General features: G+C 41.8%; 1 pseudogene; it reads right to left on the reverse strand.

Moving 5' to 3' along the window:
* Positions 1 to 9,343: 9,343 nt before the first annotated feature.
* On the reverse strand, positions 9,344 to 9,796 carry LOC101684427 (annotated as a pseudogene).
* Positions 9,797 to 17,504: the final 7,708 nt, after the last annotated feature.

The raw sequence follows: 17,504 nt of genomic DNA on the forward strand, positions 1-17,504 counted from the left end.
TATGCCATCGATCCTATCGTTACCTCTTATTTATTCACAATGTCATTCTCAATCAGCTCGCACACTTACTGCCATCCACTTCCCATCTCTCCAACTACCCTCACTCCTACAGCTGTAAATCCCCATAATCACACTGATTCCCCATGATTCCAGGGCACCCTGCCTCTCCGACGTCCTATTTTCTTGTGTTACTCCGTTGGATTAGAATTGATCATTATAATCCATGTACTGTTCTCAACTCTCATTGTCCTCTCTCTCTGTGTTCTCACCTAGTAAACCCCATCCCTGGTCAAAGCTGATGCTCAGCTTGCTCTCTACCTGTGCTGCTGACTTCCAGTACCTGAGAGAGAGGTAAAACCACACAGACCCAGCTCATTCTCAACACTTAACTACTGGACCTCAATGGAATGTGGCAGTCATAACATGTTCTCTCTATCCGCTCATTTCTCCAGGCTTCTAGATGACTCCTTCAAACCTTATGCTCCCTCTTCAAATGCCAACAGCTCCTGCCTAATCCTTAACTTTCATCCTGCTGAGAGCTGGGCCTCTTGGCTCACGAGAGAACAGAAGCAAGTTAAACAGAGCTTACGAAAGAACCTGCCAATGCCTCTATGTCATTTCCTGTGCCTTCTGTCCTCTTGTTAGGAACTCACTGCCTTACAGAAAATCTTCTGGACAGAGTTGTGCCTGTTTGCTGCTTCAAGTCTTCCTCCTCCCATTATCCTTTTTACCCTTTGGCTTTGCCCCACAGACCCACTGAAGCTACTCTTGTCAAAGTCCTCTGTGACCTCCATGATGCTAAATCCGTGGTCCTCCGACTTCCTCTTCCTTGCCCTGTCAGCAGCATTGTACACAGTTCACCACTCCCTTCTGTCTGGCATATTTTTATCACTTGCCTTCCTGGACACCACACACTCCTGGTTCTTCACTGAGCGCTTCTCAGACTTTACTGGTTCCTTCTCATATCCCCAATATCTAAACAAAGGGGGAACCCAGGCCTCAGACCTTGGACCCCTTCTCTTACCAGTCTACCTTTACTGACAAGTTTTCTACTCCAGCTTGAATTCCAAAGTCTACATCCATCTGCCGAGACATCCAAACTTGGTTGTCTGATGGAGAACTTGCAATCTGACTGGTCAGCTAGCATTTGACTCAAAAATGCCCAGGCTTCTGTGGGGAGGAGGGGGGGAGGCTCAAGGGGAACAAGAAATGATAAAGGGACACTAGTGAGAGTTAAGGTAGTAGTCCAGGTAAAAAGTAATATTGGTGTGAACTCGAGTCGTGGTGACGGAGTTATAAATAAGTGGACCCACTTAAAATTATCTCAAAGGTTGAGTCAAAGGACTTGATGATGGATTGGATGGAGGTGGCGAGGAAGAGAAAAATTATTGTAAAAGACATTATCTCCTCATGTTCAGGGTCATGATAAACTCTCAGAAAAAATGAACCAAATTATCCTGTGGGAAGATAGGTCCGAAGTATAGTGAAATGATACTAACTTTCTAAGGCCAATTATTTCCTAACAGTCAATTTCCTGACAAAGTTCTATTTTTCATGTAATGCTCACTAATTGCTTATCCAGCCAATAGTACCTGCAAAACTTCATCTCAGGAGAAAAGTTTCGCATACGAATACGTGACTATCCGATAAAAAATGAAAAGACTCTGGGCAGACTCAGGAAATGGATAATAAGCTCATGCCTGCAGTGAAGGCAGACTCCAGAGCTGTGATCACTATACCTGAGTTCCGACACGTCTGCCTCTAAAACAGAACTGTGTCCTCATACGAGGTAAAAGGGTAGTAAATGCTTGTGGACCGATTGTCTCAAGCTGAATGCAACCAAATTTTATTTTATTTAAGATTTTGTGGTGTTTTATTTTAAGATTTTATTTACCTAGTTGAGAGAGAGAGCGGTGAGGGAGAACATGAGAGCTGAGAAGGTCAGAGGAAGTGGACTCCCTACGGAGCTGGGAGCCCAAAGCAGGACTCTCCAGGACTCCAAGATCATGACCTGAGCTGAAGGCAGTCACTCAACCAACTGAGCCACCCAGGTGCCCTGCAACCAGATTTTAGTAAGAATTCTGAAATCCTCTTATTTTTCTCTTTTTATGGGGGCAAAAAATAAGCCTAGCTCACATTTGTCACTCATTTGTGGCCTGTTCCTTTCTACCACGACATCCCCGAATTCTTCATAAACCTAGAACTTAGCTCTCCTTTCATCTTTACAAAAAGTGCTTTTCAAAAAAAAGGAGGAGGAGAGGGAGGAACACTTCTTTCGTGGAAACAGAAGGAAAGAGGAAGGGATGGGCACAGACATAAGCACGTCATGGGGTTGCTCGTGGGAAAAGGAGGGTGTACCATCTGATTCCTTCTTTTCTTAACAAACTAGGGCGAAGGAGAGGGAGAAGGGGAGAAAGGGAGAAGGCTAAAAGAGACAAGGAAGTGTGTGAGACAAAGAGAGTGAGAGGGTGAGAGAGGAACTTCTTCAGAAAAGTCTTCTTTGTAGAAAGAAAAATGACTAGATTGACGGGAAGTACCGCCTGCTATGCTGGGTTCATATTTTACATTTCTGTGTTCACGGTAAAAGGATCTATGGAAAGCTTGGGCATTGAGGAAGTCATATGCTGTGTACACAAACTAAATGTAAACTTTTATCTTAAAATTATAAGCCTTTAGGTTTATTACTTTGAAAAAAATAGCTACCTATTAGCTGTGCTGAAAACAATAAGGAAAAAAATTAATCAACAGGAATTCTGTTAATTGTCACTTAAGCAAAACCATTTCCTTTCTTTGAAATCCAGCTGGAAATGTTCACGGGGCAAGGAGTTTGCTGCAAGCACAAGGTACAAACACTCATTACAAGACAAACAGAGGAAATTATTCCATCATAAATCTGTCTGTCATGAAAACAGCCCATTCAGACCCTTGCAAAGCCCTTATCTGCTCACTGGCTCTCTTGCTTTGGCTATTTTTCTTTCCTTTCCTCAAAAAGGGACAGACATTTAGTCATTGGAATCACAGGAACTTGAAATGTGGGAGGGGCATTGAAATTCATCTGGCTCAGAACTCTCCATATGTTCGCATTGCTTTTATATAAAACATAAGGAAGGCAAACCGTAAGAGAATCTGAACTCTGGGAAACAAACTTAGGGCTGCTGGCGGGGAGAGGGTTGGGGGGATGGGGTGATGGACATTAAGGAGGGCATGTGATGTAATGAACACTGGGTATTATAGAAGACTGATGAATCCCTGACCTCTATGGCTGAAACTAATGATACACTATATGTTAATTAATTGAATTTAAATGAAAACATGTTTTTAAATCATAAGGAGTTAATGCACAGACGTCTCCTGTGAAAGAACTTCGTAGCTCTGCACGACACCCACTGTGGGTTGGGCAGCTCTTCCTTCCATGGAACTGAACTCATTTCCGTGATGTGTAGCTCCTTTCCGAGTTTGCCTTTTTATAGCTTTTCACGGCTCTGATGCTTATTCCATATGCTGTCCCTTCAAAGCGGGAAGACAGCAACCAGACATTCTCCTGACTTCTTTTCTCTGTAGATAATTCTTATTCTTAATTCTATTTCCTCTTTGTTATGTTCTTTCAGAATATTTCTTTGATTGTGTCCCAGTTTGATTATATTTTCAAGTGTGGTATTCAGAGCTGGGCACAATTATCCAAGCAAGGTGTGTGATAAGGAAGACTAGCGTGAAACTATAACCTTTCCTTTGAAGTATTCCATTTATTGCTTGCTATATGATTAACATAGTTATTACATGTTATCAGAGTGGTATTTCATTCAAAATATTAATGTGTCCAATGATCTGATAGTTTTTGGTGATAACATCACACTCTTGATTCATTGTGGCTCGCTGAATAATGGTCCTTTAAAGATATCCATGTCCTCATCCCTGAAGCCTGTGAGCATGTTATTACCCTAAATGGCAAAAAGAACTTTGCCAATTCCATTAAGTGAAGGATCTTGAAAACAGGAAATTATTCTGGATGATGTGTGTGGTTCAGTGTAATCTCAAGGGTTCTTACCAGAAGGAGGCAGGAGGGCCAGAGTCCAAGAGGGAGTTATGACGACAGAAACAGGGGTCAGAGAGATGCAGGGCCACAGAACAAGACGTGTGGGCAGCCTCTAGGAGATGCGACAGGCAAGGGAAGATATTCTCCCTGAGAGTCCCAGGAAGAAACATAGCCCTGCTGAATCATTTTAGACTGCTGACCTCCACACTGTGACAGAATGAATTCCTATTCTTTGCAGCCACTCAACTTGTGACAGTTTTTATACAGCAGAAATAGGAAATGAAATAACTCAGATTTAGTTTAAGTTAATATAGGTCTTGTTTATAAATACTATAGCAAAACTCCATATTACAATTATATGATTGGTTTTATGGATGTAAAAACAAAACCCTTAATCATCATTGACATCAATTTTATTTTGCTTGCTTCATCTCATCCCTTCAACTCATCCCTTCCACTATCAAGAATTTACTAAAATTTGGAGTGCCTGGTTTGCTCAGTGGGTTAAGCCTCTGCCTTCAGCTAGGGTCATGATCGCAGAGTCCTGGGATCGAGGCTCCGCATTGGGCTCTCTGCTCAGCAGAGAACCTGATTCCCCTCTCTCTGCCTGCTGCTCTGCCTACTTGTAATCTCTCTGTCAAATAAATAAAATCTTTAAAAAATAATTTACTTCAAATCTGATCATGATATCCAAGTATGCATAATCCTTCTATCTTCATGGACTACAGATCTTTTCACAAGAATTTCTTTCTCTATCATGAATCAAATCACCAAGCAAAATATTTATTAAGGGAAGTCAAGAGAAAAAAAACAAGAAAGGTGTACCTCCCTCCAGATTTTGGAAATCATGTTTATCAATGGCTTAATTGTATGTCGCTCAAACCACATTTTTCAGTTGTATCTGAAAGAATTTATGAGGCTTTCACAAAGGCCTTGAACTGGTTCATACTTTTCTGATAGCAATTCTTTCAAAGGAGAATGAACTTGCTCTTTGTGAATCTGTGATTGTTTCTAGCACAGCTTTCTTTTCTAGGTGCTCATAAGTCACTCATTTACTAATATAATCAAGAATTTAGCTGAGAACCAATGATGCATTCATAGGCTTCAGTTTGATGAGTGTAAATACTTAAAAATTCTTTTTTAATAATAAAAAAATACAAAATTTCTGCACATTGTTTATTGTCCCAAAATTATATCCATATGCCTCTTAGATAAAGTGTCTGTTCAAGTCTTTGGGCTATTTTGAGGGAAGGGGACCGTTTATTTCCTTATTATTAATTTTCTAAGTCCTTTCTACTATTCCTGACACAAGTATTTGTTGACTATGTAATTTACAAAATTTCCCCTGTCTATACTTTGTCTTTCCATTCCCTTTATAGTGTCTTTCACAGAGTAAAAGTTTCACATTTGATAAAGTATAATTGGCCAACTTTTTCTTTTAAAAATGTTGCCTTCAGTTTTACATCTAGAAACTCATTGTCTACCCTCTTTCCTGCTCCTTGTGCCTGAACAAGAGACTTGAGGACCTCTGTCCATGATGATGTCCATATCCCAGTTTCAGATAGTCTTTTTTTTTTTTAAGATTTTATTTGAGAGAGAAAGCACAAGCAGGGGGAGTGGCAGGCAGAGGGAGAAGCAGGCTCCCTGCTGAGCAGAGAGCCCGATGTGGGACTCCATCCCAGGACCCTGGGATCATGAATTGAGCCGAAGGCAGACGCTTAACTGACTGAGCCACCCTGGTGCCCCCATTTCAGATAGTCTTTTTTTTTTTTTTTAAAGATTTTATTCATTTATTTATTTATTTATTTGACAGACAGAGATCTCAAGTATGTGAGGAGGCAGGCAGAGAGAGAGAGAGAGAGAGAGAGAGAGGAGGAAGCAGGCTTCCCGCTGAGCAAAGAGCCCGATGCGGGGCTCGATCCCAGGACCCTGGGACCATGACTTGAGCCAAAGGCAGAGGCTTTAACCCACTGAGCCACCCAGGTACCCCCCATTTCAAATAGTCTTGAATCATGCTGGGCAACGCAAATTTTTAAAAAATAAACCCACCACCATTTTTGCATACCTACAAACTCTGGTCTTCTTCCCCGAGCTGCCTGTTCTTACTTATTTTTCAGAATCCTCAGGTAGCTGTTTCATGTGGGCCTTTCAGGTGTTACAGATGCACACAGTGGGAGACACAGGCCGTGTACTCGCTACCTTCATCCTAGAACCAGAACCATGATGACGACTTTTCAACATCTAACTCTCAGTAGGTCAGTGATGGTTTCTCCCCACCTCCTCTTTTGTACTCATTGGCTCAGCAACTGGAGGTCTAATTACAGAGGGGACTGGGGAAGTGGCAGCAAGACAATGGTGGCATCTGCTGTCGCTGAGGTGTGGTGCCGCTTCTCTAACTGCCATCCCCAGTCTTTGTTTTGGTGTTCACGTTTATTTTAAGATAAACATTAGACATTGTGGTGTACCACCCATAAACACTTCACTATCAACACTTAGAGAGGATGCTTTCCTACATGAATGCAACTGACCAAATCTTAATATTTTAGCGGATGATAACTCTGCAGAGGCAATTTTAGCTGGCATTCAGGAAAGTACAAATACCTTCTTGACACCCACATGTCTTATCTCATGTATCTCTCCCATGATGTTGCCCTTACTGGCATTTTGATCTCCAACAAGGATCTGAAACAGAGGAGAACACAAATAAGTCGCAACACTTTTTGTGGATAATCAAGGAACGAATCATTTTTAACCTAAATTTATTATTAGTGAAAATTCATTATACAATGAGTTAAAAATACTTTTTTATTGTGGTATGTTTCAACCTGCCAGTGATGAACTATTAGTGGGTTATGAAATCAGTTTACTGGATCTGGACCAGCATCTTTTAAAAAAACAAGTAAAATCGAATAGAAACTTCCGAAGCACATCTCACCTAGTAAAGTGTTTTATGACCTTTTGTTTTAGTTCTCTGTATGTGAATATATGTGCTGTGAGTTGCAATAGAAATATATTCCTCATGATAAGCTGTGGTCAAGAATTTTGAAAGCCACATATCATAGACAATCCAAAGGGACCTTGTATCTTAAAGGGCTATCCCCTTTTCCAAGATCTATAGAGAATGCTTGGATCCAGGACCCAGTCTTTGTTTTTTCCTTATAACTCTGGTTGACATGAGATTTCCCAAGGATTCAAATATCTGCAGAATGGGCAATCACCTCATGGCTGGACTTCACCTCATATAGGGGAATACCTGTACCATGGAATCAGATGGTGTGATCACAGGGAGAACAGGATGGATATAGACAGGAATCGGGACACAGAGCAGGAAAGGGAAGGGGACACAGGAAAGGTATGAACCCTTAGGCCAACAACCCTATTTATAAATCAGTATGCGTGAGAGCAAAGATGAGAATAAGTCAAACCAACATGCAGAGACACTTCAGGTAGTAGGTGAGAGCCTGGGCCCTAGGACCTGACCGTCTGAGATCTCATCCCTGTTCTCTTCTCACTAGTTGTGTGCCCTTGGGAAAGTGAACCTCTCTGACTCATTTTCATCACCTATAAACTGGGAGGAAAAGAGCTATCATCTCACAGGGCTGTTGTGAGGATTAAATGAGTCAGTACTTGTATAAAGTCAGTACAGAGTTTCTAGTGGGTTAGAGAGTCAATGAAATTCACCATATTTTTCAAGGGTTTGTGGAGGTGAAAGGGAAAGTTGACAGCAGTACGGAGATGACTAGATAAAGCAAACTACAATGCCTTTCGAATGTAATCACGGTATTTTCATTAGATGGATAGAGTTCAATGTCAAGTTTGTGGAGCATAAGGAATTACACGGAGGACACTGGGAGATGGAGAGGAGAAGTGAGTTGGGAGAAATCAGATGGGGAGACAAACCATGAGAGACTGTGGACTCTGAGAAACAAACTGAGGGTTTTGGAGGGGAGAGAGTGTAGGGGGATGGGTGAGCCTGGTGGTGGGTATTAAGGAGGGCACTATTGCATGGAGCACTGAGGGTGGTGCATAAACAATGAATCTTGGAACACTGAAAAGAAATAAAATGGAATAAATAAATAAATATCAAGACAGTCCCGCAACAGCTTATACCATTTTATTCTTTGTTAAATCTGTAACTTGCTGAAAGTTACACTCATTGAAATCACGATATGCAGAGATAAAAGAGAAATTTATCCTGAATTGAGGAATTAAATATCGATTGTCTAATAGTAGTGTCTATCTAATCAAAACAGCCTATATTTTTAAATTGCCTACCTTTGGCAACATTCATCCCTCCTGCTGGGTGTTGTCCTCTCCACAAGGACATCAGCTGTCTAGGGCAGGAAGACGGCTTGGTGGGACAGCAGCCATCTGTTGAGGATATGTTGGTGCCCAGGGCTACGTGGTTCCCAAAGATGGGTCCCAGATTTTAGCCAAAGACACTGGGCGAATGAAAATAGTGGATGTGCATTATGGAAGCCATGCATTACCAACAAGCACACAAGTCCTAGAGGGGATTGCTATTGTAATAGCACAGCCTGTGGCTTAGCAGCTATCCAGCCCCTCCCCCATTAAGGATAAGTTCGCTTTTCCACCCTAAATACAGGAGAGTTGACAGGTAGATGATGATGCATTGTCATAGCTTAGCAAACATGGTTTTCCCTACCTCCCAAAGTATGAAAGAGTAGAAACAACGCATGCTTTTAATCCCTTTTCTTTTTCTTCTCTATCCCCTTAATCAAATCACTACCTATATAAATCTGAAAAACAATGTTGATCATATTTTATTTCTAACTGGTTACAGACCATAACATGGCCACTTCTTGTATCTTTTAAAGTAGGCTCCTCACCAAGGAAGAGCCCAAGACAGGGCTTGAACTCATGACCCTGAGATCAAGAGTTGGACACCCAATTGACTGAGCCACCCAGGCACCCTTCCTATATGTATTAATTACAAACAAATATCCTTGGTTTTTTAATTTTTTTAAGATTTTATTTATTTATTTATTTGACAGAGAGAGAGAGATAGCCAGAGCAGGAACACAAGCAGGCGGAGTGAGAGAGGTAGAAGCAGGCTTCTCACCAAGCCAGGACCCTGATGCGGGCTTGATACCAGGACCCAAAGGCAGATGCTTAATGACTGAGCCACCCAGGTGCCCCTCCCCTTGGTTTAAATAGTATTTTAAAGGTAAAGCATTTCTAGGATTCTTAAAGACATTACTCAATTGTATCTTCCATTTTATAAATGAGATAATGGTATTCCTATTTCATTCTTACTTTTCACTTTTTTTTTTCATTTTAACAGTTTTTATTTAAAGTCGCGTAGAAGATTACTTTATTCCTGCATTTTTTCAATTGTTTCTTCCGTTGATTCGCCCTGTTCCTTTCGGGCTTGGTGAGATTTGACTTTATGTTCAGGACCTCTTTGTCCAGTTATAGAATAGTGCCAATCCCCTTGCCAGGATGAATGCCCACATGGACGGTTGGACCATTCACCTTCCCGCAAGGTACTTGTTCAGTGTAGATGACATAGTTCTTCCTGTAAACCTGGACTCCTTTGCCAGTTTGCTGACCTTTGTTGTGTCCTTGCACAACCTGTACTTCCTCATCCTTTCGGATGGGCATGGATTGAACGTTCTAGTTCTGTCTCAGCTCTTTGGAAAGAGGAAAAGGCATAATCTTCCTGAAAATGTGGGAAAGTGCCTTGAAATGACTTTTTCTGTTCTTGCTATGGTCAGAAGTCATAAAAGGATTGGACTTCATTTTGGCTGCTAGCGCTTCCTTAATTTTAATTTTTATTTTTTTAAGATTTACTTATTTTTATTTTAGAGACAGAAAGAGAGCGTACACATATATAAATAGGAGGAGGGGCAGAGGGAGAGGAAAAGAATCTCAAGCAGACTCCTCCCTGCAGAGCGCAGAGCCCAACTCGGGCTAGGTCCCACGACCCTGAGACTATGACCCTAAGACCACGGCCTGAGCCAAAACTGAGCCACCTAGGCTCCCCTTTTATTTTTACTTCTAAATGCAAGTATAAGCTCCAAGTCCTTGGGAGGATTGGATGCATGCAGATTAGGTTGCTTACCTTTGTGACTCTTCTTTCCTGAGATCATTGCTCAAATGGAGTCCCCTCTAACAACCTTTTATGGTCCCCAAACCACACAGGGTCAATCCCACAGCATCCTAACAAATCTGGGGTCCAGAAGAAAGGAAGATGGGGAGCACATTTTTCATGTGTGCATGACGATTTATGTAGAGTACCCCTCCAGTGTTTACGGCTCAAAAGAAACCAGCTGCAATGTAAAATTGTATTGTATAATAAACATTGTTAATAACCAACTCCTAGAAATGGTTAACTTGTGGAAAGAAGAACAGTAAAGCCAATTAAATACCACTCTCATGACAAATAATGAAGATTGCTTCCCTAAAGCCATATTTCAAGTAGTTTAGTAGGATAGAATTTTAAAAGAACACTTTTTGAACAAATGATGGGAGAGGGAAAAAAGTCTAGTAGAAAAGAACGTTGTCTAGGGATATAACATTCAGTTGATCATAAGCTGAATACACTTCATTTACTTTTCACAGAGTTCTATCATAAAATCACTAGGTCAGTAAGACTGCTTTCCTTTCTCAAATTACAGTGATAATGCCAAGCCTTAATATCCTATTACATGCTACACACTTTCGTTGCTAAATTACATAAGAAATGTTGGTATTTTCCTTACTCTCCTGTGCATCATATTGGGCCTCGTCTCTCTTTCCCAGCCTCATGTTTTTCCTGATAGAAGTCCTGGTTTATATAAAAAGTACCAGCTCGCTGCCTAATTTTACAAAGGAGAAAACAAAAAACTTAATTGAAATAAAAGACCAAACTCTAAAAGGCTCTCATTAGAGCTTTCCTTCTTTAATTTAAAAAGACATAGGTTAATCATTTCATTTCTCTTGTATTCTTTATCTTTTTCACAAAAGAGTGTTTTTCTGTACCTCTTCTTCTTATTTCACAGGAAATGTCTCCACACAATGATATTTTCTATCAGTTGGTCTGCCTTGATTGGGTTCAACCCAGGTGGGTGGCTTTTTCTTTCTTTCTTTCTTTCTTCCTTTCTTTCTTTATTTTATTTTATTTATTTTGCAGAAGTTCAAATTGAGTACTGGCTTCTCTCACACAGAAACCTCAAGTCTCAGTTTCTCCTAAGTTGAGGCAAAATGATTTTCCCCATCTTACCAGGGGTTTTCTGACAAACTTAGTATTTTGTGATCTGTTTCATAAACTTGACCGTGTTAGTTACCATTAACCCACTGAATTGGCCAAAGCCTACCAGTAATACCTGTGTCTGTCATGAAGTAATTTCTGCCAAGAGGCTACTGTGTTCAGGGATATCTTGAACAGGTGAATGGAACCTTTTATCTGTAACAAGGACTCCTCTCTGTCACTAGTGGGAACAATTTGAAGAGCTGTATGAGTTTCCATGCTTGGCCCAGATTCATCCCAACAATGTGATCCACTGGAGCCCCACATGCCTGGTCCTAGAGTCTGTCCCAGTTCATTGGGAATAATACGATTAGGGGCACCTGCTCTAAAACACCTCCCACAGGAATCTTCTAAAATCTCTCTGGAGAAGGCAGTTGGAGAAACTGTAAGCCACGAGTGTGGGAGAACTTAACACTAGACCAAAAGTGAAAACCTCAGTTCAGATCCTGGTTCTGCCATTTTGGACATGTTACTTGGCCTCTCTGTGCCCTGGTTTTTTTATGGACTAGTTATTCACTGTCATTTTGCCCCATACCGAGACCCATGGCGACTGATACTTTAAGTCTATATCACCGAGACTCCCTTGATGTCAGACTTCTAGTTGTTCAGTCAAAGGGAAATTGGAAGGTGGAAGGGAGTATAAGAGTATTAATTCCCCCAACACATCACCAACCCCTGAGCTCCTCTCTCTCTCTCTCTTCACCTGCTACCCTCAGCTCCACACCCTGGGGCTTGGCCACATACCTCCATGACTGCAGATGGCTTCTTAGAGCAGCTTCTCCTAGAATAATAGCTCTTCATCAGGCTCTAGTTACACTATTTCCTTGCTTGCCCTTTCAGCCTGTGAGTGGGAACAGCTTTCGACTGCAGCTAGTTTGCTCGGTGCCTCAAGATTCCTGATTGATTCCCTTAAATCTGCTTACACATCTGCCAATAAGTTTCCTCTTTAACTTCTCTTCAGAATTCCATCTGTGTGCACCTCCTCTTTCTTGCTGGAGCCTTGACTAACACACCTCATAGGACTATTGTAAGGACTGAATAAATGCCTACATATAAAGTCCTTTGAACAGCACAAGGAGCAGATTCATGTCTATTTATTAGTTGTTGTTGCCACTAAAGTTGCCTTGTCTTCCTGTCCTATCAGTCCTGGGAGACACACCCCTGAGGCTGCCTTGCTCTAGAGAGCCTCAGGCATCTGGAGGTCCTTCACCAACTTCCCTCCAAGAGGACATCAGCACGAGCTTGGGTGGGATAGCCAAAATGAAACTGGCTCAGGTACAGATGGAAAACTCAACAGGCAGGGGCAGGGAAGGAGCCCGAGGAGCATCAGAGGGTCCGAACATGTAAACTCAGTAATTCTGGCAAGACTTGGGCTCCAGGAATTGAAAGAGAGTCTTTGTTTGAGAGGATACTTTGAGGGTAGGGGCAGAGAGCTGAGGAGGATCAAATGTCTAAGACAAACTTCATGTACCTCACAATTTGGCCAAGGGCCAGCTGTTTTCCAAGTTTCTGAAGACCAGGTGGAGTTAAGTGTTTGGGACTAACAGGATCTTACCTAAAAGCTTGCCAGCTGGCAGAGTTTGTGCTCACATATTTATAGTGGTGAAATCTAGTTCAGGCAGGAACTGAGACCATTCTTTATTAATAGGACTAAGGACCTACCTAGAGGATTAAAAGGCTGTTTACAACAGGGGATGACACACAGGCATTCAGGACAAGATTCAGAATGAGCTCTGCCACGTTCTAATTGTGTAGCACTGGGCAAATTCACTTATGCTCGCTAAGCTGCAAATTTTTAGTCTGTAAAACTGTTAATAATAGATCCTGCCCGAAAGTCATTAGGAGAACTAAATCAGGAAATTTCGATGCAGTGTTTTACATAGCACCTGACACATAGTCAGTGCTCAAACTGTTTGCCCTGCCTGCGTGGCTCAGTTGGTTAAGCGACTGCCTTTGGCTCAGGTCACGATCTCGGGGTCCTGGGATCGAGTCCCACATCGGGCTCTCTGCTCAACAGGGAGTTTGCTTCTCCCTCGTCTACTCTCCCTGCTTATGTTCCCTCTCTCGCGCTGTCTCTCTCTCTGTCAAATAAATTTTAAAAATCTTAAAAAAAAATAACTGTTCAGCCTTCTAACTGTCGACGTCAGGGTGATCTCCATCATGGTTCTTCACGGTCAACGGGCAAAAGTCTTGCAGGCACAAGTTAATGAAAGAGTAACTGAACTTACAAGGTATCATAAAAGGAATGGAAGTTGTCCTGTAAGATGGTATTAAATCAACCAGCTGACTTTTTTCTCCTTTTGTCACAGTAACAGATGTACAAAATCCAGATCCAGGAAAAAGGCACTTGTCAGCTAAACTTCAGGATGTAATTGCTCTTTAGAATAGTGATTTAAAAGTCAGGTGCTAGAATCAGACCAATCTGAGTTCAGATTCTGGGATTAAGAGCTGTTGAGACCTTAAGCGCTTAACACCTGTTTGACCTTTGGGCAATTTATTTCATCTCATTAAGCTTTAGTTTTCTCATCTATAAAATGGAAGAAATAATAAATCCTACCTCATAGAATAGTTATGAATATTGAGATGATTCATGCAAACCTCTCATTAGTTTACTTCCAATAGAAGAAAGTTATGAGAGTTCAAATGGTAAGTAATGTAGATGACATCCCTAAGAACATTTGGGAGATCCTACAATAGAAAATTCTGCCATATTGGGGATTGACTGGAAGGGGCATGAGGGTGATTTGGGGGAGTGATAAAAAGGTTAAATTCTTGTCTTGGCTGGTAGTTGAATGGGTCTATAGAATTGTCGAACTCATTGAATTGAATACTTAAGACGTTTCATATTATTGTATGAAAATTATACTTCAATTAAAACAAAAAGAATAGTTATGAATTCCACTCTTCACCTAAGGTTTTATCCCATCCAGCTCTTTTATGTGAAGCTGGGAAAACATCACTGATATCATCCATTTAGAGAAGAGGTGAGGGGGATGCTGTTGTCCACGTTGTGCACAAACAAAGGCTCTCTGTCACCAAAGGTACTATTTCTGCTCAGATCTCATTTGCTAAAAATGAGTAAGGCAGCAGAAGACCCTGGTCATGAGTATTGTTCATCAGATCCATGAGAGTATGAATCCACGAGAATGTGAGCGGGCTTACCTGCACTGCACTTTCTTAGGGCTCATATCTATTACTGACTAGATAAATGGCTAGGGCAGAGTCACATTTGTTACCCAACCTGTGTTTGTACATATTGCAAAAGGTTTATTAACAGTGGCTGTAGTCTTGCTGTTATAGGAGTAAGGCATGCATATCTGATGAAAGAAAGGATGAACACATGAACACATGGATGAATGAATGAACAAACAAGCATTTACTGAGTGACTATCATGCATCACCTTCATTATTTAATGTAAGGTAAATCTTGGGGTGCCTGGGTGGCTCAGTGGGTTAAAGCCTCTGCCTTCAGCTCAGGTCATGATCTCAGGGTGCTGAGATCGAGCCCTGCATCTGGTTTTCTGCTCAGCAGGGGGCCTGCTTCCTCCTCTTTCTCTCTGCCTGCCTCTCTGCCTACTTGTGATCTCTGTCTGTCAAATAAGTAAATAAAATAATGTATGTAAATCTTTTTTTTTTTTTAGAGATTTATTTATTTGAAAGAGAGAGCATGCGCATGCCCGTAAAACCGGGGACAAATGGCGGGAGGGAGGAAAGGGAGAAAGAAACTCCAGCTTATTCCCTGCTGAATGCAGAGCCAAGGGCTACCCTTCCACCCTCCAGACCTTGATCCCACAACCCTGACATCATGACCCAAGCCAAAACCAAGAGTCCCAAGAGTCGGAAGCCCAACCGACTCAGCCACCCAGGCACCCCTAAGGTAATTTAAATCTTATTTAAAACCTGTTAGGGGGCGCCGGGGCTCAGTGGGCTAAAGCCTCTGCCTTCGGCTCAGGTCATGATCCCAGGGTCCTGGGATCGAGCCTCCCATCAGGCTCTCTGCTCAGCAGGGAGCCTGCTTCCTTCTCTCTTTCTGCCTGCCTCTCTGCCTACTTGTGTCTGTCAAATAAATAAATAAAATCCTTTAAAAAAAAAAAAAACCTGTTAGGTGGGGTTATTATTCCCCCTTTATGAAGGAGAAATCCAGGCTTAGAAGGCAAAATGATTAGCCTAGGTAGGGTTCTGCAGTCAGACCAGAGCAGAAATGAACCCCATATAAGCTGATTATATCCTAAATAATTTCCATCTGTTACAAATAATATTTTTTCTTAAGAGGTCCTATGAATTTTATTAGAGCTTGTATGCATGATTTAGCATGCATCAAAATATCGAGCCTTTCTTTCATCAGATGTCATTCCACCTACCTCTGTTTAGGGAATTGATCAGCAGAAATCTATGAGGTAGGATACACTTACAAAGTCTTAGTCATTGTTTTCCCCTAAAATTTTCTCTACTTCCTCATTCTTACCCTCTTTCAAACAGCAGATAGGTTATTCTGAGTTCTGTTACTCCCAGGTGGACTAAGTTAACAGAAAGCAGAGGGAAAAAAAATGAACTTCTTTTGGCATTGAAATCTTCAAAATTCAGGCCCCAAAGGGAATGGGATATAAGGAGGGGATAAACAAGATATAGAAGTTTACGTGGTAATTTAGAGAGCAAGTTCCCATCCAAGATGACACAAAGCTGTCCCAGGTGTTGTGGAAGGAGAGTTATTAGAAAGAAGTCAGAACATAGATGCTAATGTGTCCTCTGAGCCGGGGCTGTCCCTGCTTCTCCCCGTTCAAGGGTCCGCCAGGAAGAGCAGATTACCGAAGCTCCAGATGGGCTTGTGGATTCTCAGATCAAAGGGAAAGAGCAAGAATGACCTCAAAGAGAAATGACTCTGAGGTGTGGCCAACAGAGAGGTATGAGGGGTAGTCCCTGTGGGAGCCGCGGAGGCCAAAGGTACTATGTTCCCAGGGTTGGCTGTCACAGTGGATTCCCGCATGGACAGATGACAGCCAGAGACCAGACTCAAACCCTCAGCCCCCAGACCCCATATCTTGTCACTTGGAACATTCTCCAGAAATTAGAACCAACTCTGGGAAGGTTGGGAGGAAATCACCAATTCAGCCCAATTTAACAGAGATCAATTTCTCCTGCATTGGAAGAATGAGGGCTTAGAACAGAATCTAGGTTATAAAGAGATAAATGTAGACTTCTCATACAGTGAAGATTGTGGACAAGCATTCATTCTGCTACAGCTGTGTTATAGATGGGCTAGATATAGTCATACCTCAGATCAGATGGAGAAGAGAATGGTACTTGAAGCTTGCAAATAGAAATCTAGAGGGAAAAAGAAATTCCTTTAAGACAAATGTTCCTGGGGCATCTGAGTGACTCAGTCGTTAAGCGTCTGCCTTCGGCTCAGGTCATGATCCCAGGGTCCTAGGATCGAGCCCCACATCAGGCTCCCTATTCAGCAGGAATCCTGCTTCTCCCTCCCCCCGCCTCCCCGTGCTTGTGTTCCCTCTCTCGCTGTGTCTCTCTTTGTCAAATAAAATCTTTTTTAAAAAAATAAGCAAATGTTCCTTTCAACTTGGCCCATGCTTAATGCTAGTGCATTTACTGAGGTCATCCTATTTGTATAGCCTGAAGTTTATTTTTCCTTGAAACATCCTGGACCTTATTCTTTCTAAGATATATGACCTTCTACTCACACCCTTGGAGTCTCTGATCACATTAAGATTTTGTCCTGGAACTTGTTTATTTTGAAGTAGAAGTTTTTAAGGTGAGTATCACTTTTTGGTTGAATTCTTGGCAAAATTCTTCCTGTCCAACATGAACTAGAATATTCTTTTGGGGGCTCTACACTCCACAGCAGGAATCTGTACTTACTTATGCAACCTGTAGTTTCCCAAACATCACCTGTCCAGTGATAACCCAGGGATGACCACCCAGATAAGGCAAAAACAAATTGGGGAAGGGAAGGTGACCACCAACATGATTTCCTTGAGAAAACAAAAATTGTCATTTGAACCTTCGGAGACTCAACAGCTCAACCTGACAGCTGGGTGGATGGAAGCAAAGGGGTAATGGAAGTAAAGAAACCTGTTACAAAGCTAGTTCGGTGGTCGAGGAAATAGGTAATGGTGTTTTGGACTAAGATGGTAATGTTGAGACATACTTGATTTAGGAATATGCTATATTTGGGAAGTAAGAACCAACAGAACTTGGATATAG

Source organism: Mustela putorius, unplaced genomic scaffold (genome assembly GCF_011764305.1).
Source record: "Mustela putorius furo isolate JIRA1106 unplaced genomic scaffold, ASM1176430v1.1 tig00537227_pilon_pilon_pilon, whole genome shotgun sequence".
NCBI lineage: Eukaryota > Metazoa > Chordata > Mammalia > Carnivora > Mustelidae > Mustela > Mustela putorius.